Consider the following 25,642-nt stretch of genomic DNA (forward strand, 5'->3'; position numbering starts at 1 on the left):
TAAGGACGGTGATTTGGCATCCAGTTAAAAGCTGTTCGTGCTAATTAGTACTCTAGTAGAAAATACTGTACAGAGATACTAAGGACGGTGATTTGGCATCTAGGAACTTAGGGAGGAGCTTTTATCTCTCCATTATACATAGAAAGATTAAACTTGCCACTGTACATTACAAGCTGTTCGTGCTAATTAGTACACTAGCAGAACATACTGGGGACTCGGACTCATACAGTACTTGCATTTCAAAAGCACGGTATTTTCCACCGCCTGCCACTAGCCCATCGACCTTCCCCCCTGGGAGCCTGCACAGGTCATGCAGTAGACAGGGAGGGAGTTATTCACATAAACCAGGGCAAAGCTGCAGTAGCGGTTGTACTGTTAAGGTTCTATGCACCATACGGTACGCATACAATTCTGTAGCAGGGCAGACTCAGTTGAAATGGCTACCGCCTGTGACTCCTTGCCCCATGGAGGCCCTCGGCTATGGAGCAAGTAACAGTACAGATTTTGTAGGTCACGGGGCAATGCTGAAGGAGCATCAGAATCCCCTAGCTAAAATACACAGGGTCGATAGGGATAAGCGAGGTCTATGCACTTAATGATACACTGCAAAGTTCCCCATGGTTTTGATTATGCCTTTTCTTTGAACACGGTATTTTCCACTGTCTCGCCCTACCCCCATCCCACTTTCCCCTTCCCCCGTGGGAGCCTGCAAAGTACATGCAGTAGACAGGGAGGGAGTTCCGATCAGGTTACAAGACATGTGCAATGGTATACTACTGTATGTAGGAAAATCCCCCGCCCACTCTGATTTATGTGAAACCTGTGTGCACCCTTCCATTGAATGTATAACAAAGAAAAAAAATAATAATAAAGTGAATGTTACAGGAACACATTAAAAAAAGGTTGGCACTTCCTTCACATTGGTGTTGGTTTATGCCTTAGGGGTCTCGGATGCAAATACTTGTATTTGAAAAGCACGTATTTTCCACCGCCTCTCCCTACCCCCATCGCCCTTCCCCCCTGGGAGCCTGCACAGGTCATGCAGTGGACAGGGAGGGAATTCAGGTCAGGTACAATACACAAATGCCGACAATCTACAGTACTGTGTTGCTCAGTTAGTTGCGTTGGAATACACTACTTTATACTCATTACCGCTGTGCATTTGTATATATAGCGGAATGAATCGCTGCTGCAGATTTACTTTGATTTATGTGAAACCTGTGTGCACCCTTTCATTGAATGTATAACAAAGAAAAAATATAATAAAGTGAATGTCACGGGAACATATAAAAAAAAAAAGGTTGGCACTTTGGGACTCAAAGCTGGGACTCTCAGTGTGGGAGGTGGGAGCCTTCATCGCTAGGTTGGTATGGAAGAGGAGACAATTAGCTACCGGAGGGTACCAACCCCAAGTTTCTGTGACCCCCACAAGGCTCATGGCAAGCGTCGGAACCCATGGTGGGTCTGAATTAACGGGCCCATTATAGTCTATGGGAAAATGGGTCCAATTTGCGTACTGATATCTCTGGTTCTGGGTGTCCCAGATACTCGGGACTGGTACCATTTAAAAGAGGAGACTCTTGGCTTTCAGGGAAGACAAACCACTAGTTTATGTGACACTGGAAAGGGAAGCAGTAAGCAACCGTGTATCGGATCCCCTCCAGTTGTCCGCCTAGCTTGCACAGGATGCAGGGTTTCTGGCTAGATAGGAAATACTGTACAGAAATTCTAAGCATGGTAATTTGACATCCAGGAACATAGGGAGGAGTTTATCTCTCTCCATTATACTTAGAAAAATTACACTTGCCACTGTACGTTACAAGCTGTTCGTGCTAATTAGTACACTAGTAGAACATACTGTACAGAGACACTAAGTACAGTGATTTGGCATCCACGAACTTAGGGAGGAGCTTTAATCTCTCTCCATTGTAATCTTTCTAAGCATAATGGAGAGAGATAAAAGCTCCTCCCTAAATTCCTGGATGCCAAATTGCCAACCAGAGTATCGCTGTACTCTATGTTCTACTAGTGTACTAATTAGCACGAACAGCTTGTAACGTACAGTGTCAAGATTAATCTTTCTATGTATAATGGAGAGATAAAAGCTCCTCACTAAGTTCCTAGATGCCAAATCACCATCCTTAGTATCTCTGTACAGTATGTTCTACTAGTGTACTAATAAGCACGAACAGCTTTTAACTGGATGTCAAATCACTGTACTTAGTATCTCTGTACAGTATGTTCTATTAGGGTACTAATTAGCACGGACAGCTTGTAACAAACAGCGGCAAATTTAATCTTTCTATATGTAATGGAGAGATATAAATGCTCCTCAGTAAGTTCCTGGATGCCAAATCACCGTACTTAGTATCTCTGTAGAGTATGTTCTATTAGGGTACTAATTAGCTGTTCGTGCTACTTAGTACCCTTATAGAAAATACTATACAGAGAAACTAAGGATGGTGATTTGGCAACCAGGAGCTTAGGGAGGAGCTTTTATCTCTCTACATTATACATAGAAAGATCAAACCTGCCACTGTACGTTACAAGCTGTTCGTGCTAATTAGTACACTAGTAGAACATACTGTACAGAGATACTAAGTACAGTGATTTGGCATCCACAAACTTAGGGAGGAGCTTTAATCTCTCTCCATTGTAATCTTTCTATGTTTAATGGAGAGAGATAGAAGCTCCTCCCTAAATTTCTGGGTGCCAAATTGCCGTCCTTAGTATCTCTGTACACTATGTTCTACTAGTGTACTAATTAGCACGAACAGCTTGTAACGTACAGCGGCAAGTTTAATCTTTCTATGTATAATATAGAGAGATAAAAGCTCCTCAGTAAGTTCCTGGTTGCCAAATCACCGTCCTTAGTATCTCTGTATAGTATTTTCTATTAGGGTACTAATTAGCAAAAACAGCTAATTAGTACCCTAATAGAACATACTGTACAGAGATACTAAGGACGGTGATTTGGTATCCAGGAACTTACTGAGGAGCTTTTATCTCTCTCCATTATACATAGAAAGATTAAACTTGCCGCTGTATGTTACAAGCTGTTCGTGCTAATTAGTACCCTAATAGAACATACTGTACAGAGATACTAAGGACGGTGATTTGGCATCCAGTTAAAAGCTGTTCGTGCTAATTAGTACTCTAGTAGAAAATACTGTACAGAGATACTAAGGACGGTGATTTGGCATCTAGGAACTTAGGGAGGAGCTTTTATCTCTCCATTATACATAGAAAGATTAAACTTGCCACTGTACATTACAAGCTGTTCGTGCTAATTAGTACACTAGCAGAACATACTGGGGACTCAGACTCATACAGTACTTGCATTTCAAAAGCACGGTATTTTCCACCGCCTGCCACTAGCCCATCGACCTTCCCCCCTGGGAGCCTGCACAGGTCATGCAGTAGACAGGGAGGGAGTTATTCACATAAACCAGGGCAGAGCTGCAGATGCCTTTGTACTGTTAAGGTTCTATGCCCCATACGGTACACATACAATTCTGTAGCAGGGCAGACTCAATTGAAATGGCTACCGCCTGTGACTCCTTGCCCCATGGAGGCCCTCGGCTATGGAGCAAGTAACAGCACAGATTTTGTAGGTCACGGGGCAAAGCTGAAGGAGCGTCGGAATCCCCTAGCTAAAATACACAGGGGCAATAGGGTTAAGCGAGGTCTATGCACATAATTCTACAAAACGGGGGTTCATGTGCCTTGGACATTATGTCACTTTGTGATGTGATGGGGTCTGGTGTATTGTTATGTGCATGCGCTTATCCCTATCGACCCTGTGTATTTTACCTAGAGGATTCTGACGCTCCTTCAGCAATGGCCCGTTCTTTAAACACAGTATTTTCCACTTCCTCACCCTACCCACATCCCACTTTCCCCTTCCCCCCTGGGAGCCTGCACAGTTCGTGCAGTAGACAGGTAGGGAGTTTCGATCAGGTTACAAGACAAGATTTATGTGAAACCTGTGTGCACCCTTCCATTGAATGTATAACAAAGAAAAAAAAAATAATAAAGTGAATGTCACAGGAACTCGGACGCTCATACTGTACATGTATTTCAAAAGCACAGTGTTTATGCATTGTACATACTTCCTTTTACACAATTACTTGCGTCTCCATACACAATCTTGCGTCTGCATACACAAGTGTTTTAACATGTTCGTTTGTGTCTGTATAAACTATTTATTTATATTGAGAACTCTAACCGTCTGACCATTGGTCACCATCTATAAATATTACAGTCGTCACTGACCATTTGCCAGAGCTGAGATCAATCCGCCGCTATATGATCGAAAGTACTGGATTAGTGGAGCATTAGCCACCCAGTGGTGGAGATGTGTAATGCATGCTGAGTATCTAGAATCGCCTCAACGCACCTGCCTGTGATTAAACTCAGCAAGCTAAGCTATCGCCTTAGCGTGACTAAACGTCCGTCTAGGCGGAGAATCAATCAAGATAAAGGTGGCTACATCTGTAAGTAGGTAAAGAATCATCAGTCTACGTTTCCGGAATGTTGCTGATGCAGATATTGTTTGGCCGATTCCTGTTTTCAATGTCCTCGAGGTGGTCCTTATAAGACTCCAGATCAGTCCTGAGGTCTGTGAATTCCTGGTCCATGATGCTCAGGTATTGGCAGATTTCATCCACTTTTTGCTCAAGAGTGTCCATCCTGGAGCCAATATCAGCGAGTTCGGACTTCAAATCTGATAGGGCAGACCTCATCTCTGATTGCATCATTTTGGTGACTATAGAAATCACATTGTTAGCCGACAAAGGGGCATCAGCGGGGGGACATGTCAGCCATAGTTGAGGTATTTGCTTCTGCAGGTAGATGTTTCAGAAGAGAACCAGCTTTTCCCAATGCTCTGAGGATACTGGGGTTGAATGGGGCAGGGGCCTTTTGGCGCTTTTGTGGCATACCGTGTAATGGGACCATGCACTAGAGTTCACAATTTCGAAAGTAGCAGAGCAAATCAAATAGTGTGATGCTTCCATCAATAATAAAGCAAGGTAGTTACGATCACATGTAAACAGCCGCGGTGAGAGATAAAGACATCAGCGATATAGATGTGCGTTCGGGCCCTTAAACGGACTCAGGTCAACTCATGAGTCAAGGAGTGGACATCACATAGCAAGGCAGAAGGAGTACATATAGGGGGTCATTCTGACCTGATCACTCGCTGCAGTTCTTCGCAATGCAGCGATCAGTTCAGAACTGTCGTTGCCTAGTGATCGCCTCTGCCTGACTGACAGGCAGAGGTGGTCCCTGGGGGGCACCATTTTGTGGGCACAGTCCGGCCAATGCAGGCGTGGCCGGACCGTGCGGGAGGCGGGTCGCAGCGGCTGTGTGACATAACACGGAGCCGCTGCGACCCGGGCAGTGACGAGTAGCTCCCGTCCAGCACACAAAAGCTGCGATGGCTGGGAGCTACTCCTGAAGTGCGAAAGCATCACCGCTGTGCGATGCTTTTGCACTTCTGCGACGGGGTAGGGACTGACATGCCGGGCGGGCTAGCCCTGTGCTGGGTGTTCCCCCGCATGTCTGTGTTCATGATCGTAGCTGTGCTAAATTTAGCACAGCTACGATCAAGTCGGCATCACCCCCATAGTAAGTAAGAATCAGCGGGGTACATGGATGAAGGAGGTAGCAGCTCAGCACATAAGGGAGGAGTTGAGGGACCTGCTCATGACCCTCACCAGCAGTGTCCAGCATCTGCTGGGGAGCCAGACAAATCCCTGTATCCTCTGATGGAGTGGCTGAATCGCTTCATGTTCACAAGGTGTGGGGGTGTCTCACATTAACTGCACATCAAACCGGGTCAAGAATCAAAAGAAAATCATTAGTTGCACTGATAGATAGACAGAGGCTGCAGACTGCCAGGATAGCAGGGGGTGCCCTTCTGCCATGCAGGCTTGCCTCCCCCAGTCAATTAACCAGAAGGCAGTGGAGAAAGGCTTGTAGGGATCCTCTGATAAACCAGGAAACAACAGCAGAAGGGACCACTGGAGAGGTGCTTGCACTGTAATCACCAGGGCAGAGAGAGTGGCAAGTGTAGTGGCAACTCTCGAGCAATGGCCTCAGGCAAGCTCTGCCCTAGGGGTGGCACACGATATCCCGGCTGTTGTGATGCCGACCGCCGGGATACCAACAACTATTTTGCCTCTTGGGGTGTCCACGACACCCCTGGAGGAAGAATAAATAGCATAGAGCGCCACCATGCCGACAGCGTGGCGAGCGCAGTGAGCTCGCAAGGGGCTCTTTTGCGCTTGCCCCGCTGCTGGCATTCTGGCGGTCAGGATCCCGGCGCCGGTATGCTGGGATCCTGATTACTGGGCATGCGTAGTAGACCACTGCCCCAGACCTCTGTAACTCCTGGCCAGCAGCACAGCGTGGGAGAGAGCGGAGCGGGATCTCCAGCCAGGCAGGGTGCACAGTGCGTCCCCGCACTGTGGGAAGGAGAGGATCCGGGCTACGGGCTTCCGCGCTTCTAGCTGGGGACTAGGACGTGACCTCTGGGGTCTAAATACCGCATCCTCCGGCCCCTGCGAGCAGCACTCTCTGATGCAGGGAGAGGCTAGGCAGCAGTGGCTGTATGTGGGGAACCTGTTCCAACCCCTTGCAGCGTCTGGGGAGCTGGTTATTTCAGGTAGATGCCAGGGCTCTGCCTCAGTTCAGCTAGTTAGCTAGGCCACGCCCCACGATTGTAAACGTTAGGTAAATAACAGATCGCAGCAGACACCATGCAAGGGATCAAGATACAGCCAATCAGAAGTGGCTGGATATCATCAGTACAATATATCTTGCAGCCACAAGCAATATGACTCCTGACAGGCACATATGCATCTCTCTTGTGGTGTACATGGCACTTCACCTGTCCAATGCTCCGTCCTGCATTCTGTCTCTATAAGCATATGGGGGTGTAAGTGCAAAATCTGTCCAAATCTATATAATGTAGACAAAGATGATCAGTCATTCCTTGTGCACTTACACGTACCAAAAGGTACAACTTGTGCAACTGTTCAACAACAACAAAAAAAGTGCTTATGCAGCTATCTCTATATCAGCCACGTAATGTATATACAACATGGAGTGTATTTTTCTTTTTAGAAAGACAATCTGACTTTTGAATTACAAGTTATTTTATACTTAAGCATTAAGTGCAAGCACTTTTGCTTCAAATATCTGTTTTTCTATGTGTTATTGCTCTGTATTATTATTATTCTCTGGGGACTGTACTGTAGCAGAGTCCATTGTGCATTCACGCTGCAAAGTTTAAACCCCAGCGGGAGATAAACATACACTTCTTGCTGCACATAAAGAGCACTGAGGCACAATGAGAAGTGGACTACACAGACAATAATCCCTCATTCTCGCAGTGTAGCCGCCTTCAACACAATAAGAAATGAGAATATAAATAAAACATCAAGGATGCCGGAATCTTCAGGCAAAATGTTTGTCTTCAAGCAGGAGATTGTGAATGCTGCTGTCAAATTCAAAATAGCATTTCGATGGCTGTGTGCGAAGGCTAGTACAGTAATTGAATGGAAAAATAATTGTCTCTTGTTTTCTGCAAGACTTATCTAAGGCACAATTTTTACTAATGGTGAAAACAGTAGCGCTGATTCTTTTACAGCTCTCTATCAATATTTTGAAGACTCAAGTTTAGGAATATAAAGGGAGAACTATTATCCCAACCACAATCATTTTCTGTGAAAATACTTTCAGAACAGAAATTTATCTAAGAGTAACCGCTACTTTCAAAACCACGTAACATGGAGTGCTGCAGTACTCGCTATAAAGGAACAGACATTTATTTTGGGTGGAAGTTTTCATAACCACCCATCCTATTCATGTTTTATGCAGAAGGATCACGGTGTCCAGCTGTGTCTCCAATTTAATGATTTTCCATTCAGATTTACAGGCTGATAATGGGCCTAATTCAGATTTGAGCGCAGCAGCAAATTTGTTAGCTAATGGGCAAAACCATGTGCACGGCAGGGGGGACAGATATAACATGTGCAGAGAGAGTTAGATTTGGGTGGGGTGTGTTCACACTGAAATCTAAATTGTAGTGTAAAAATAAAGCAGCCAGTATTTACCCTGCACAGAAACAATAACCCACCCAAATCTAACTGTCTCTGCAAATGTTATATCTCCCCCACCTGCAGTGCACATGGTTGTGCCCATTAGCTAACAAATTTGCTGCTGCGATCAACTCTGAATTACCCCCAATGTCCCTTAAATGCCATAGTTATCTAGCAAGGAGGCTTTGTTAATGCAATTTCCTGCAATGGTTTTAAGGGGGTCATTCCGACCCGATCACACACTGCACTTCTTCGCAGCCGTGCGATCGGGTCCGAACTGCGCATGCCAGGCAACGATGCTGCGAGCGAAGAAAGCGGTCGCAGCGGCGACTGCAAGAAGATTGACAGGAGGAGGGTGGATCCGGGCGGCAACTCACCGTTTTCGGGGAGTGGCGAGTCCAACACAGGCGTGTCCAGGCGTTTGGAGGGCGGATGTCTGACGTCAATTCCGGGACCTGCATCGCTGGATCGATCGCACAGGGTAAGTAACTCTTACCCTGGTCTTCTTTTACAGGAAACTTTTTTTGCTTAGCATGGCTGCACAAGCGTTTGCAGCCCTGCTATGCAGAAATACACTCCCCCATAGGCGGCGTCTATTTAATTGCACGGGCAGCAAAAAGTTACTACGTGCAATCAACTTGGAATGACCCCCATTGTGTGTACCTTCTGTAAAACAATGTGCCCACAGCCTGCAAATATAAATGTGTGAGTCCATCCCAATGTACTATTAAATACTGACCATAAAAGTACAAAGGGATTTTTCATGCATACAGAAATTGATAAGGCTTCGTATAGCAACCGTACCAGGCAGGTAGACATAGGGCCTAATTCAGACCTGATTGCAGCAGCAAATTTGTTAGCAATGGGCAAAACCATGTGAACTGCAGGAGGGGGGGGGGGGGTATAACATGTGCAGAGAGAGTTAGATTTGGGTGGGGTGCATTCAAACTGAAATCTAAATTGCAGTGTAAAAATAAAGCAGCCAGTATTTACCCTGCACAGAAACAAAATAACCCACCCAAATCTAACGCTCTCTGCACATGTTATATCTGCCCCCCTGCAGTGCACATGGTTTTGCCTATTTGCTAACAAATTTGCTGCTGCGATCAAGTCTGAATTAGACCCAAAATCCGTCATCTTCATTTAAGTCATAAAATAGATAATGAGAACCCAGTAACGTAAATAACACATGAAAGGATACAAGTTTTAATTCACTTAGGGCCTAATTCAAGGTTGATTGCAAAAGCAAAATCTTCCTCTAATGGGCAAAACCATGTGCACTGCAGGGAGGCACATATAACATGTGCAGAGAGGCAGGCGACTGCATGAGCATCCCAGGTCCTCCCCTCTCTAGCAGAGAGGCCGAGCCCGGGACAGCTGTGCCCCCAGCTCCTCCGGGAGTAGCGATGACTTCTTAGTGATGTGCACCGGACATTTTTCGGGTTTTGTGTTTTGGTTTTGGATTCGGTTCCGCGGTCGTGTTTTGGATTCGGATGCGTTTTGGCAAAACCTCCCTGAAAATTTTTTGTCGGATTCGGGTGTGTTTTGGATTCGGGTGTTTTTTTACAAAAAAAACCCTCAAAAACAGCTTAAATCATAGAATTTAGGGATCATTTTGATCCCATAGTATTATTAACCTCAATAGCCATAATTTCCACTCATTTCCAGTCTATTCTGAACACCTCACACCTCACTATGGCCCTCATTCCGAGTTGTTCGCTCGGTATTTTTCATCGCATCGCAGTGAGAATTCTCTTAGTGCGCATGCGTAATGTTCGCACTGCGCATGCGTCAAGTAACTTTACTAAGAAGAAAGTAATTTTACTCACGGCTTTTTCGTCGCTCCGGAGAACGCATTGTGATTGACAGGAAATGGGTGTTACTGGGCGGATGTACGGCGTTTTAGGGGCGTGTGGCAGGAAACGCTACCGTTTCCGGAAAAAACGCAGGCGTGTCTGGAGAAACGGTGGGAGTGCTTGGGCGAACGCTGGGTGTGTTTATGACGTCAGCCGGGACCGAAAAGCACTGAATTGATCGCACAGGCAGAGTAAGTCTGGAGTTACTCAGAAACTGCTAACTCGGTTTTGATCGCAATATTGCGAATACATCGGTCGCACATTTAAGATGTTTAGATTCACTCCCAGTAGGCGGCGGCTTAGCGTGTGTAACTCTGCTATAATCGCCTTGCGAGCGAACAACTCGGAATGAGGGCCTATATTATTTTTAGTCCTAAAATTTGCGCCGAGGTCGCTGGATGACTAAGCTAAGCGACCCAAGTGGCCGACACAAACACCTGGCCCATCTAGGAGTGGCACTGCAGTGTCAGGCAGGATGGCACTTAAAAAAATAGTCCCCAAACACAAACAGTACATGATGCAAAGAAAAAAATAAGATTTTACTCACCGGTAAATCTATTTCTCGTAGTCCGTAGTGGATGCTGGGGACTCCGTAAGGACCATGGGGAATAGACGGGCTCCGCAGGAGACTGGGCACGCTAAGAAAGATTTAGTACTACTGGTGTGCACTGGCTCCTCCCTCTATGCCCCTCCTCCAGACCTCGGTTAAGGAAACTGTGCCCGGAAGAGCTGACATTACAAGGAAAGGATTTTGGAATCCAGGGTAAGACTCATACCAGCCACACCAATCACACCGTATAACTTGTGATAACTTACCCAGTCAACAGTATGAACAACAACAGAGCATCAACAATGGATGCCAACATAACATAACCCTTTATTAAGCAATAACTATATACACGTATTGCAGAAAGTCCGCACTTGGGACGGGCGCCCAGCATCCACTACGGACTACGAGAAATAGATTTACCGGTGAGTAAAATCTTACTTTCGCTAACGTCCTAGTGGATGCTGGGGACTCCGTAAGGACCATGGGGATTATACCAAAGCTCCCAAACGGGCGGGAGAGTGCGGATGACTCTGCAGCACCGAATGGGCAAACACCAGGTCCTCCTCAGCCAGGGTATCAAACTTGTAGAACTTAGCAAATGTGTTTGAACCCGACCAAGTAGCTGCTCGGCAAAGCTGTAATGCCGAGACCCCTCGGGCAGCCGCCCAAGAAGAGCCCACTTTCCTTGTGGAATGGGCTTTCACTGATTTTGGATGCGGCAATCAGCCGCAGAATGAGCCTGCTGAATCGTGTTACAGATCCAGCGAGCAATGGTTTGCTTTGAAGCAGGAGCACCCAGCTTGTTGGAAGCATATAGGATAAACAGCGAGTCAGTTTTCCTGACTCCAGCCGTCCTGGCTACATAGATTTTCAAAGCGCTGACTACATCCAGCAACTTGGAATCCTCCAAGTCACGAGTAGCCGCAGGCACCACAATAGGTTGGTTCAAATGAAAACATGACACCACCTTCGGCAGAAATTGCGGACGAGTCCGTAATTCTGCCCTGTCCATATGGAAAACCAGATAGGGGCTTTTACATGACAAAGCCGCCAATTCTGACACACGCCTAGCCGAAGCTAAGGCCAATAACATGACCACCTTCCACGTGAGATACTTTAGCTCCACGGTGTTAAGTGGCTCAAACCAGTGGGATTTCAGGAAACCCAACACCACGTTGAGATCCCAAGGTGCCACTGGTGGCACAAAAGAGGGCTGAATATGCAGCACTCCCTTAACAAACGTCTGAACCTCAGGAAGAGAAGCCAGTTCTTTTTGAAAGAAAATGGATAGGGCTGAAATCTGGACCTTTATGGACCCCAACTTCAAGCCCATAGTCACTCCAGACTGTAGGAAGTGCAGGAACCGGCCCAGCTGGAATTCCTCTGTAGGGGCCTTCCTGGCCTCACACCAGGCAACATATTTTCGCCATATACGGTGATAGTGTTTTGCTGTCACGTCCTTCCTAGCCTTTATCAGCGTAGGTATAACTTCATCCGGAATGCCTTTTTCCGCTAGGATCCTGCGTTCAACCGCCATGCTGTCAAACGCAGCCGCGGTAAGTCTTGGAACAGACAGGGCCCCTGTTGCAACAGGTCCTGTCTGAGAGGCAGAGGCCAAGGGTCCTCTTTGAGCATTTCTTGCAGTTCCGGGTACCAAGTCCTTCTTAGCCAATCCGGAACAATGAGAATTGTTCTCACTCCTCTTTTTCTTACGATTCTCAGCACCTTGGGTATGAGAGGAAGAGGAGGAAACACATAGACCGACTGGAACACCCACGGTGTTACTAGTGCGTCCACAGCTATCGCCTGAGGGTCTCTTGACCTGGCGCAATACCTTTGTAGCTCATGTCCACCTGTGGCAGTTCCCATCGATTTGTAATCTGAGTGAAGACTTCGTGATGAAGTCCCCACTCTCCCGGGTGGAGGTCGTGCCTGCTGAGGAAGTCTGCCTCCCAGTTGTCCACTCCTGGAATGAACACTGCTGACAGTGCTTGCACGTGATTCTCCGCCCAACGAAGAATCCTGGTGGCTTCCGCCATCGCCACTCTGCTTCTTGTGCCGCCCTGGTGGTTTACATGAGCCCCTGCGGTGATGTTGTCTGACTGAATCAGCACCGGTTGGTTTCGAAGCAGAGGCTTCGCTTGACTCAGGGCGTTGTATATGGCCCTTAGTTCCAGGATATTTATGTGCAGACAAGCCTCCTGATTTGACCACAACCCTTGGAAGTTTCTTCCCTGAGTGCCCCCCATCCTCGGAGGCTCGCATCCGTGGTCACCAGGACCCAGTCCTGTATGCCGAACCTGCGGCCCTCGAGAAGGTGAGCACTCTGCAGCCACCACAGAAGAGACACCCTGGCCCTCGGGGACAGGGTGATCAGCCGATGCATCTGAAGATGCGATCCGGACCAATTGTCCAACAGATCCCACTGAAAGATCCTCGCATGGAACCTGCCAAAGGGGATGGCTTTGTATGATGCCACCATCTTTCCCAGGACTCGCGTGCAGTGATGCACCGACACCTGTTTTGGTTTTAAGAGGTCGCTGACTAGAGTCACGAGCTCCTGAGCCTTCTCCGCCGGGAGAAACACCTTCTTCTGGTCTGTGTCCAGAATCATGCCCAGAAAGGGCAGACGCGTCGTAGGAATCAGCTGCGACTTTGGGATATTCAGAATCCAGCCGTGCTGCTGCAACACTCCGCTAATACTACTTCCCTTTCCATGGGGGAAGCTGGCAGGGCCGATTTGAGGTAACGGTGAGGGGGCATCACTTCGAATTCCAGCTTGTATCCCTGAGACACGATCTGTATAGCCCAGGGCTCCACCTGTGAGCGAACCCACTGGTGGCTGAAATTTCGGAGACGCGCCCCCACCGCTCCTGGCTCCACCTGTGAAGCCCCAGCGTCATGCGGTGGATTTAGCGGAAGCCGGAGAGGACTTCTGTTCCTGGGAACTAGCTGTTTGGTGCAGCTTTTTTCCTCTACCCCTGCCTCTGGCAAGAAAGGATGCACCTCTGACTTTCTTGCTTCTTTGTGAACGAAAGGACTGCATTTGATAATACGGTGCTTTCTTAGGCTGTCAGGGAATATATGGCAAAAAATTTGACTTCCCAGCCGTAGCTGTGGAAACTAGGTCCGAGAGACCGTCCCCAAACAATTCCTCACCCTTGTAAGGTAAAACCTCCATGTGTTTTTTGGAGTCGGCATCACCTGTCCATTGCCGAGTCCACAGGACCCTTCTGGCAGAAATTGACATTGCATTTATTCTAGAGCCCAGTAGGCAAATGTCCCTCTGGGCATCCCTCATATATAGGACAGCGTCTTTTATATGCCCCAGGGTCAGTAAAATAGTATCCTTGTCCAAGGTATCCAGTTCCTCAGACAGATTATCTGTCCATGCTGCTACAGCACTACACATCCAGGCCGACGTAATTGCCAGCCTCAGTAGAGTACCTGAATGTGTATAAACAGACTTCAGGATACTTTCCTGCTTCCTATCGGCAGGATCCTTTAGGGAGGCCGTATCCTGTGACGGCAGGGCCACCCTCTTAGATAAGCGCGTCAGAGCTTTGTCTACCCTAGGGGAGGATTCCCAGCGCATCCTGTCCGTTGGCGGGAAAGGGTACGCCATAAGTTACCTTTTGGAAATCAGCACTTTCCTATCGGGGGAATCCCACGCTTTTTCACATAACTCATTTAACTCATGTGAAGGGGGGAAAGTCACCTCTTGCTTTTTCTCCCCATACATATAAACCCTCTTGTCAGGGACAGGGTTTACCTCTGATATGTGCAATACATCCTTCATTGCTATAATCATGTAGCGGATGGCTTTAGCCATTTTAGGCTGCAATTTTGCATCATTGTCATCGACACTGGAGTCAGAATCCGTGTCGATATCTGTGTCAACAATTTTGGATAGTGGGCGTTTCTGAGACCCTGACGGCCTCTGCGCTGTAGGATCAGGCATGGGCGGAGACCCCGACTGTCCCAATGCATCAGCTTTATCCAACCTTTTATGCAAGGAGTTTACATTATCATTTAACACCTTCCACATATCCATCCAATCAGGTGTCGGCGCCGTCGGCGGAGACACGTCATTCATCTGCACTTGCTCTGCCTCCACATAGCCCTCGTCAAACATGTCGACACGCGCGTACCGACACACCACACACACAAGGGATGCTCTATATGAGGACAGGACCCCCACAAGGCCTTTTGGAGAGACAGAGAGAGAGTATGCCAGCACACACCCCAGCGCTATATGACCCAGGAATCACACAGTAACTTAGTGTTTACCCAGTAGCTGCTGTATATATGATTAATGCGCTAAATTTATGTGCCCCCCCTCTCTTTTTACCCTCTTTCTACCGTGAGTCTGCAGGGGAGAGCCTGGGGAGCTTCCTCTCAGCGGAGCTGTGGAGAGAAAATGGCGCTGGTGAGTGCTGAGGAAGAAGGCCCCGCCCCCTCAGCGGCGGGCTTCTGTCCCGCGATTTTGTGTAAAAGTAATGGCGGGGGCTCATGCATATTACAGTGCCCAGCTGTACATATGCTGCTTTTTTGCCAGGAGGTAATCAATTGCTGCCCAGGGGCGCCCCCCCCCCCCCCCCTTGCGCCCTGCACCCTACAATGACCGGAGTGTGTGGGTTAGTGTGGGCGCAAAGGCGCACAGCTGCAGTGCTGTGCGCTACTTCATATGAAGACAGGAGTCTTCTGCCGCCGATTTTGACGTCTTCTTGCTTCAACCCGCCGGCTTCTGTCTTCTGGCTCTGCGAGGGGGACGGCGGCGCGGCTCCGGGAACGGACGACCAAGGTTAGGTTCCTGTGTTCGATCCCTCTGGAGCTAATGGTGTCCAGTAGCCTAAGAAGCGCACCCTAGCCGCAGTTAGTAGGTTTGCTTCTCTCCCCTCAGTCCCACGTAGCAGAGAGTCTGTTGCCAGCAGAAGCTCTCTGAAAATAAAAAACCTAACTAAAATACTTTCTTATTAGCAAGCTCAGGAGAGCTCACTAAAATGCACCCAGCTCCTTCCGGGCACAGATTCTAACTGAGGTCTGGAGGAGGGGCATAGAGGGAGGAGCCAGTGCACACCAGTAGTACTAAATCTTTCTTAGAGTGCCCAGTCTCCTGCGGAGCCCGTCTATTCCCCATGGTCCTTACGGAGTCCCCAGCATCCACTAGGACGTTAGAGAAAAGAGGCGCAATGAGGTAGCTGTGTGACTAAGCTAAGCGACCGACACAAACACCTGGCCCATCTAGGAGTGGCACTGCAGTTTTCTAGCGAGAGGATGAGTGCTTCCGTCCTCATGTGAAGCTGAACCACTAGCCATGAACATAGGCCAGGGCCTCAGCCGTTCCTTGCCACTCCGTGTCGTAAATGGCATATTGGCAAGTTTACGCTTCTCCTCAGACGCTTTTAATTTTGATTTTTGGATCATTTTACTGAACTTTTGTTTTTTGGATTTTACATGCTCTCTACTATGACATTGGGCATCGGCCTTGACAGACGACGTTGATGGCATTTCATCGTCTCGGCCATGACTAGTGGCAGCAGCTTCAGCACGAGGTGGAAGTGGATCTTGATCTTTCCCTATTTTACCCTCCACATTTTTGTTCTCCATTTTTTAATGTGTGGAATTATATGCCAGTTTCAATAGCAATGGCCTACTACTATATATACTGCTCACAACTGAAATGCACCACAGGTATGGATGGATAGTATACTTGACGACACAGAGGTAGGTAGAGCAGTGGCCTACTGTACCGTACTGCTATATATTATATACTGGTGGTCAGCAAACTGTGCAAAACTGAAATGCACCACAGGTATGGATGGACAGTATACTTAACGACATAGAAGTAGGTAGAGCAGTGGCCTTCTGTACCGTACTGCTATATATTATATACTGGTGGTCAGCAAACTGTGCAAAACTGAAATGCACCACAGGTATGGATGGATAGTATACTTGACGACACAGAGGTAGGTAGAGCAGTGGCCTACTGTACCGTACTGCTATATATTATATACTGGTGGTCAGCAAACTGTGCAAAACTGAAATGCACCACAGGTATGGATGGATAGTATACTTGACGACACAGAGGTAGGTAGATCAGTGGCCTACTGTACCGTACTGCTATATATTATATACTGGTGGTCAGCAAAATTATGCACTGTACTCCTACTATATACTACAATGCAGCACAGATATGGAGCATTTTTCAGGCAGAGAACGTATAATACTGGTGGTCACTGGTCAGCAAAACTCTGCACTGTACTCCTCCTATATAATACTGGTGGTCCCCAGTCCCCACAATAAAGCAGTGTGAGCACAGATATATGCAGCACACTGAGCACAGATATGGAGCGTTTTTCAGGCAGAGAACGTATAATACTGGTGGTCACTGGTCAGCAAAACTCTGCACTGTACTCAGTGGCGTCAAGAGGTGGGTGCGGGGGGTGCGGCCCGCACCCGGGTGTCACCCTTCAATGGGGTGACACCAAAATGAGCCGCACTCCAGCACCCCCAATGGCGGAACTTGCGCTGGTGTAATCAGACTCATTACGCTGATACACCGCTCTGTCAGCCACCCGTGAGAGGAGAGGACCCAGGGTCAGGAGGACGGAGTCACGGAGGTCAGGAGGAGAGGGAATAGGGACCTCCCTTGTTATCAAGCCCCGGCTCCTCCCCTGTGCCTCCTGAATGCCGGCAGATTGATGGCATCTGCAATCATTGGGAGCCTGGTTCAGCGTGCAGGGCCCATGCTGCTTCCTGGGATGGTGTGCATGGTGAGTCTCTGTATAGGATAGAGATTACGTTACTGCCTCACTCTGCAGATTACTGCGCTGTTTGCTCACACTCAGAGTGGAAGGTGATGCTCTGCAGAATCAGTAGTATTATGTAATGTTCTGCTATGAGTTCCCGGGCTGACTTTATTTCAGTGTATAGGCTTCCTGCTGCTGCCTGTGAAATTTAGCAACACTATCATCCAGTTGCCAACATATTCTTTATTGTTCATTGAATTTTTTCCCCCTTCTATATCTGTATGTTGTATTAAAAAAAAAAAAAAAAGAGAGAGAGAGAGACAAGTAGGGTATGGGAGTAAAAATAAGGGAAAAGCACTGGAAATAGAAGAAAAAATGTGACATCATATTTAATGCATATTAAAGTAGCTAAAATACAGTATAAGGCTAAAGCAATAGAAGGTAGTTAACATTAACAGTCCAGCAGTGGTTCCAAACCTTTTTGAAATACAGTTACCCACACACAGCATGTAGCGTAAGAGTGGTGACGATAGATAGATAGATAGATAGATAGATAGATAGATAGATAGATAGATAGATAGATAGATAGGTGAATGTTGGCACTTTCCTTGGGCCCACACACACACACGCATACCGCATATTTTATATTTAGTTTTTTCTGTTCTATATTACATTGGAATTCCCTGAGTTCCATACGCACTGGTATACTTATCTACAGAAATGTACCCAGTTAAACCATAACTAAAGCAACCTGGCAGTTATGTGGTGGGAAATAATTTTTGCAACGAAAAATACACAGAGAGCATATAAAGGCATTAGCACTGATTATACGTTCCACGGCGGTCAGGAGGCTGACATTGGGAGTTAAACAGACGGGATCCCAGCGGCGAACACAGCGTGTCCCCTTGCGGAAACGGTATACTGACCGCCGGGATCCAGTCCGACTGTCAATTGACTGCCTCCCGAATTATGACATTAATAAGGATTCCATGTGGTGTGATACGGGAGGAGGTCCATGGGGGGGGGGGGGGGTGACACCATGACACCATGAGTTACCACACCGGGTGACACCAACCCTAGTGACGCCTCTGACTGTACTACTCCTATATAATACTGGTGGTCCCCAGTCCCCACAATAAAGCAGTGTGAGCACAGATATATGCAGCACACTGAGCACAGATATGGAGCGTTTTTCAGGCAGAGAACGTATAATACTGGTGGTCACTGGTCAGCAAAACTCTGCACTGTACTCCTCCTATATAATACTGGTGGTCCCCAGTCCCCACAATAAAGCAGTGTGAGCACATATATATGCAGCACACTGAGCACAGATATGGAGCGTTTTTAAGGCAGAGAACGTATAATACTGGTGGTCACTGGTCAGCAAAACTCTGCACTGTACTCCTCCTATATAATACTGCTGGTCCCCAGTCCCCACAATAAAGCAGTGTGAGCACAGATATATGCAGCACACTGAGCACAGATATGGAGCGTTTTTCAGGCAGAGAACGTATAATACTGGTGGTCACTGGTCAACAAAACTCTGCACTGTACTCATCCTATATAATACTGCTGGTCCCCAGTCCCCACAATAAAGCAGTGAGCACAGATATTTGCAGCCACCTGAATAAAACTGAGAGGACGCCAGCCACGTCCTCTCACTATCATTTCCAATGCACGAGTGAAAAATGGCGGCGACGCGCGGCTCCTTATATAGAATCCGAATCTCGTCAGAATCCGACAGCGGGATGATGACGTTCGGGCGCGCTCGGGTTAACCGAGCAAGGCGGGAAGATTCGAATCTGCCTCGGAACCGTGTAAAATGGGTGAAGTTCGGGGGGTTCGGATTCCGACGAACCGAACCCGCTCATCACTACTTCTGACAAATGTTTACAGTAATTTTTATTCTGTCCTGTATATAAGCTTGGAGGGATTTTAGCCCATAAAGTTGCTCCTTACAAAACTGCAAAACTTGATGTTGTTGGGATCTCTTGCATGAACATCCCATTTCAGGCCATGCCACAACATTACTATCATATTACGGTCTGCCTCTGACTTGACGATTCCAAAACACAAATCTCAACCACTTTCTTTTGTAGACTTTGTTTGGGTTGTTGTTTGGCTGCAAGACCAAAATTCTGTTGAGTGTCAGTTCATGGACAGATTCTTTGAGAGTCTCCTGTAGAATTTGCTGTTACTATCCAGTACTTGTCATTCCATTAAAGAAGGTACTGAACTGTAAGCTGTCCACCACTGTATTCCAAGTAGGGATGGTATCGATGAGGTTCTTATGGAATGTAGTGTTAGGTTTTCTCATAATGGAGCAGATGTATTAAGCCTGGAGAAGTGATAAAGCAGTTATAAGTGGCAGGTGATAACGCACCAGCCAATCAGCTCCTGTCATTTTTCAAACATGATTGGCTGGTGCGTTATCACCTTCCGGGAGAATGACACAGGTGCATCCCACGTGCGGCTAGCCTCAGAACCTTTGCCACCACTGTCCCTCAACCCATCATATTACCGGGTTGGTGATGTCACCAGTGACGCAGCGGGGGCGGTGCTTAGAGCTCACATAATCTCCAAGCGCTGCCTGCCCATCCATACAGAGTGAACAGGAAATAGGTCGTTTTGACCCGGCTACCCATTCACACAGCACAGCGAGCCGGGTTGAACACGTGTTCAACCCTATTTGCTTCCCGAGTTGGAATACTAGGTCGCTCAATCCAGATTATTCCAACTGGGCCCTTCCAGACTGCACAGCAACAGGGGTTATGTACATTATTCCTTCACAGTGTTTTCCTGATGATGGATTCATGAACATTGACATTATCCAATGCAAGAAAGACCTGTAGTTCCTTTGATGTTATTCCCGGAATATTACATTTATTGTTGTTGGAGTGATACATTATTTGTTGGTCAGTGTTTCCTGAGAAGTATTATAATAGTGCTGGGTTTTCCTCATTTGTACATTATCTGCCTGACATGTGGATCCTGACATTTGTATCCATGAAATGTGGATCCTGACATGTGGATGCCTTATATGTGGATTGATTAAACCAACATTTCCTTTGATCAAGGCATCCCGGTTTATATTTTTTAAATTGCAGGGCCATCCATATCCACACCTGACTGTCATCCCAATGCTTGACAGTCCACACTCTAGTCATTTTGCCTTACTTACAAAAATGAGTCAGACCCAACGTCATAGATGCGAAAATAGATGCAGCCGCATGCAAGCAGAATCAGGCCCTTAGAATCCTATGTATACAAAATTCAAAAAATTCTAAAGGTTCACAATTTTGTAGCACTGATGTATGTGTTCTACCTATGGAACTCATTGTGGAGCACACAACTCAAAGCTGTATAATGAGAGAGCTGTGGCTCGCATTCTGGCCTCTAGACTCCTAAGGTCCCTCCCTGTATAGTTTCCTGCATTGACAAGATAGCATCATATCCAGTGAAGTAAACAAATGACAGAACTGACTGCTATTTATGTTAAAGCTGTGGGGGTCATTCAGAGTTAATCGCAGATGTGCGAAATGTAGCACATCTACGATCAGTTACTCTGACATGCGGGGGGACGTCCAGCACAGGGCTAGTCCGCCCCACATGTCAGGCCCTACACCACCACGCACAGGTGCAAAAGCATCGCACGGCGGTGATGCTTTTGTACCTGACGAGTAGCTCCCTGCCAGCGCAGATCCTGCACGCTGGCAGGGAGCTACTGGCTATGTCCCAGGTCACAGCGGCTGGATCTGAAGTCTTCTGGCGCCTTTGAAGTCTTCTTGCTTCCTATACTCACCCGGCTTCTATCTTCCGGCTCTGCGAGGAGGACGGCGGTGCGGCTCTGGGACGAACAGCGAGGACGACACCTGTGTTCCAACCCTCTGGAGCTAATGGTGTCCAGTAGCCTAAGAAGCAGAGCCTATCAGTAAAGTAGGTCTGCTTCTCTCCCCTCAGTCCCACGAAGCCTGTTGCCAGCAGTGCTCCCTGAAAATAAAAAACCTAACAAAAGTCTTTTCTAGAGAAACTCAGTAGAGCTCCCCTAGTTTGTGACCAGTCTCCTCTGGGCACAGAATCTAACTGAGGTCTGGAGGAGGGGCATAGAGGGAGGAGCCAGCTCACGCCCATTAAAAGGTCTTAGAGTGTCCATGTCTCCTGCGGAGCCAGTCTATACCCCATGGTCCTTACGGAGTCCCCAGCATCCTCTAGGACGTAAGAGAAATATAGTATTACAGTGCAGCATTTTGGTGACCCAACAGTATATAGTTGTGTACAGTAGGCCATTGCTGTATCTTGCAGCTCTGTGTCACTACAAGTATCCATTCCATATCTGTGCAGCATTTTTGTGAGCAGCATATATAGTATTACAGTGCAGCATTTTGGTGACCCAACAGTATATAGTTGTGTACAGTAGGCCATTGCTGTATCTTGCAGCTCTGTGTCACTGCAAGTATCCATTCCATATCTGTGCAGCCTTTTTGTGAGCAGTATATATAGTATTACAGTGCAGCATTTTGGTGACCCAACAGTATATAGTTGTGTACAGTAGGCCATTGCTGTATCTTGCAGCTCTGTGTCACTGCAAGTATCCATTCCATATCTGTGCAGCATTTTTGTGAGCAGTATATATAGTATTACAGTGCAGCATTTTGGTGACCCAACAGTATATAGTTGTGTACAGTAGGCCATTGCTGTATCTTGCAGCTCTGTGTCACTGCAAGTATCCATTCCATATCTGTGCAGCATTTTTGTGAGCAGTATATATAGTATTATAGTGCAGCATTTTGGTGACCCAACAGTATATAGTTGTGTACAGTAGGCCATTGCTGTATCTTGCAGCTCTCTGTCACTGCAAGTATCCATTCCATATCTGTGCAGCATTTTTGTGAGCAGTATATATAGTATTACAGTGCAGCATTTTGGTGACCCAACAGTATATAGTTGTGTACAGTAGGCCATTGCTGTATCTTGCAGCTCTGTGTCACTGCAAGTATCCATTCCATATCTGTGCAGCATTTTTGTGAGCAGTATATATAGTATTACAGTGCAGCATTTTGGTGACCCAACAGTATATAGTTGTGTACAGTAGGCCATTGCTGTATCTTAGGAGCGCTAGTATCAGATAAAAAATTAGTTTAATAATAAATAAGGTGGAAAAAACCACCTAAAGACAATTGGTTAGAAATATATAAGAACATATGCAGTGCAAATACATATATATATATAAAAAAATCATCACATTCACAATGAAGACAGATTAACTATAATCGGCTTCTGTGCCAATTGTGATTAATATTGCAGTCCACGATGATAAATTAGGCTGGTGGCATCCGACCTGATGAAAAATGTAAACAAGCATCTCAACAGAATACTTCACACTTCCTGAGGAAACCGCCGGTTCTGTGGGCGGAGAAACGCGTAGAGGGTCATTAACTTTGCTTGTCCACTGCTGTAGACTCTCACGGACCATCCGCTACTGATATTGAGGGATTAGGATGCTCCCCTCCAACTCCTTTTAACTGGATGCATTCCTGTTAAACTCTCCCTGCTGTGCTTGAAAAGCCCCGCTTGCCGAGGTGTAACGTTGCAACTGTGACTCTCCCTACAGTAAATCCTGACACAGGTGTTGTCGGCTGCTGAGAGCTACCTCCGCTAATTGCCATTGATGGGAACCAGCGCTTACAAATACGGGTGAGAACGGATCCTAATGTTAGGGGTGAGCAACAAAAAAACCCCTCTGTTTGAATCCTATCAGCAAACTTTTCAAGTATTCTGTTGAGATGCTTGTTTAAATTTTTCATCAGGTCGGATGCCACCAGCCTAATTTATCATCGTGGACTGCAATATTAATCACAATTTGCACAGAAGCCGATTATAGTTAATCTGTCTTCATTGTGAATGTGATGATTTTTTTTATATATATATGTATTTGCACTGCATATGTTCTTATATATTTCTAACCAATTATCTTTAGGTGTTTTTTTCCACCTTATTTATTATTAAACTAATTTTTTATCTGATACTAGCGCTCCTTTAATGTTTTCTATAGAACATTAAAACCAGATATTTCTGTTTAAGGCATCCAGTTGCCCTTTAGGAGCTGCTATCATACTACATAATTTATATCAGGTGTTTTTTATAAATTAATTTATCAGCGCCCGACCTAACGGGGTAGTCATTCCCCGTATCCTTTTTTGCTAAATTCATTGCTGTATCTTGCAGCTCTGTGTCACTGCAAGTATCCATTCCATATCTGTGCAGCATTTTTGTGAGCAGTATATATAGTATTACAGTGCAGCATTTTGTTGACCCAACAGTATATAGATGTGTACAGTAGGCCATTGTTGTATCTTGCAGCTCTGTGTCACTGCAAGTATCCATCCATTCCATTTTCTTCCAGTGATTTGGACTAATAATACCATTGATTAGAACGAATAATTCCCATGATTTTGTCATTTTCTTCCAGTGATTTGGACCAATAATACCATTGATTAGAACAAATAATTCCAGTGATTTTGTCATTTTCTTCCAGTGATTTGGACCAATAATACCATTGATTAGAACGAATAATTCCTGTGATTTTGTCATTTTCTTCCAGTGATTTGGACCAATAATACCATTGATTAGAACAAATAATTCCAGTGATTTTATTATTTTCTTCCAGTGATTTGGACTAATAATACCATTGATTAGAACGAATAATTCCAGTGATTTTGTCATTTTCTTCCAGTGATTTGGACCAATAATACCATTGATTAGAACGAATAATTCCAGTGATTTTGTCATTTTCTTCCAGTGATTTGAACCAATAATACCATTGATTAGAACAAATAATTCCAGTGATTTTGTCATTTTCTTCCAGTGATTTGGACTAATAATACCATTGATTAGAACGAATAATTCCAGTGATTTTGTCATTTTCTTCCAGTGATTTGGACCAATAATACCATTGAGTAGAACGAATAATTCCAGTGATTTTGTCATTTTCTTCCAGTGATTTGGACCAATAATACCATTGATTAGAATGAATAATTCCTGTGATATTGAGGTGTTTGTGTCGCTTAGCTTAGCCGTCCAGCGACCACAGTGCACCTCTTTTTCTCTTTTCTTTGCATCATGTGCTGTTTGGGGCCAATTTTTTTAAGTGCCATCCTGTCTGACACTGCAATGCCACTCCTAGATGGGGCAGGTGTTTGTGCCGCCCTCTTGCGTCGCTTTGCTTAGTCATCCAGCGACCTCGGTGCAAATTTTAGGACTAAAATAGTATTGTGAGGTGTGAGGTGTTCAGAATAGACTGGAAATGAGTGGAAATTGTGGTTATTGAGGTTAATAATACTATAGGATCAAAATTACCCCCAATTTATATGATTTAAGCTATTTTTGAGGGGTTTTTGAAAAAAAAACACCCAAATCTACAACACACCTGAATCCGACAAAAAAATTTCAGGGAGGTTTTGCCAATATGCGTCCGAATCCAAAACATGGCCGCGGAACAGAATCCAAAATCAAAGCACAAAACCCGAAAAATTTCCGGTGCACATCTCTACTTTTAATATTTCTTTTTTCTTTTTTTCAACTAAAATCATCTTGGATTCATTTTCTGCACCTAATTCACTCATGAAAAACTGACAATTTCTGAGTGTTTTTTTGGGAAAAATTTGTCAGTTAAGTGGTTAAGTGATGAAAACTATGAACAACCAACCTAAAGCTATGAAATTGCTTGTAGATCTTTGTAAGAGCTTTGTATGCAATTGTCAGTACTGTAGGCTTCCTCACACAGAGATCTCGACATAGCCAGGGGGTGAGTACTGCGTTTGGAGAGGAACCTCATGATCTTGTCCCCTTACATAATTGTATTTTATTTATGGTCAGTATCACAGTAATGTATGTTTACATCAGGCCCCTGAAGTTAGAGGCATGTCTGGAGATGCCACCTAAATTTACTGTAGATTATGGGCCTGATTCATAGTTGTACCCTATTGGGATTCGAAGCTGCAACCCCATATGCAGGTACTGGGACGGATTTAATGCAGTGAGAGATGGCCGGAGGTCCGAGATTCCGGCTGAACTCGTACGTTTTTTTAAAGCAGCAAACATTTACAAGGCAAACCAGGTTAGTTTTACCTTGTAAATTATTGCCGCTTACATGTTCAGCCGGAATCCCAGCGCTCCGGCCATCTTGCACTGCATTACATCCGGCCCATTGTGCAAAACTATGCAAATGTATCAGCCGGCAGGATTTGTATTGAGATGCCCACTGGGGTTTGCTAATCTCAGCAACTGCATACAAAGACGATCCTTTTATAGTCGGCCAAGCAAACTTATGCTCATGCAGAATGGCCGCATGAAATGAGACGCCGGAGCCATCTTTAA

At 46.0% G+C, this 25,642-nt stretch overlaps 1 protein-coding gene across 1 annotated transcript in view; it reads right to left on the reverse strand.

The window, feature by feature from the left end:
- SLCO3A1 (solute carrier organic anion transporter family member 3A1) overlaps nucleotides 1-25,642 on the reverse strand; it is a 619,509-nt gene that overhangs the window by 147,275 nt on the left and 446,592 nt on the right. The window lies entirely within an intron of this gene.

The sequence above is a fragment of the Pseudophryne corroboree genome, chromosome 6 (genome assembly GCF_028390025.1).
Source record: "Pseudophryne corroboree isolate aPseCor3 chromosome 6, aPseCor3.hap2, whole genome shotgun sequence".
NCBI lineage: Eukaryota > Metazoa > Chordata > Amphibia > Anura > Myobatrachidae > Pseudophryne > Pseudophryne corroboree.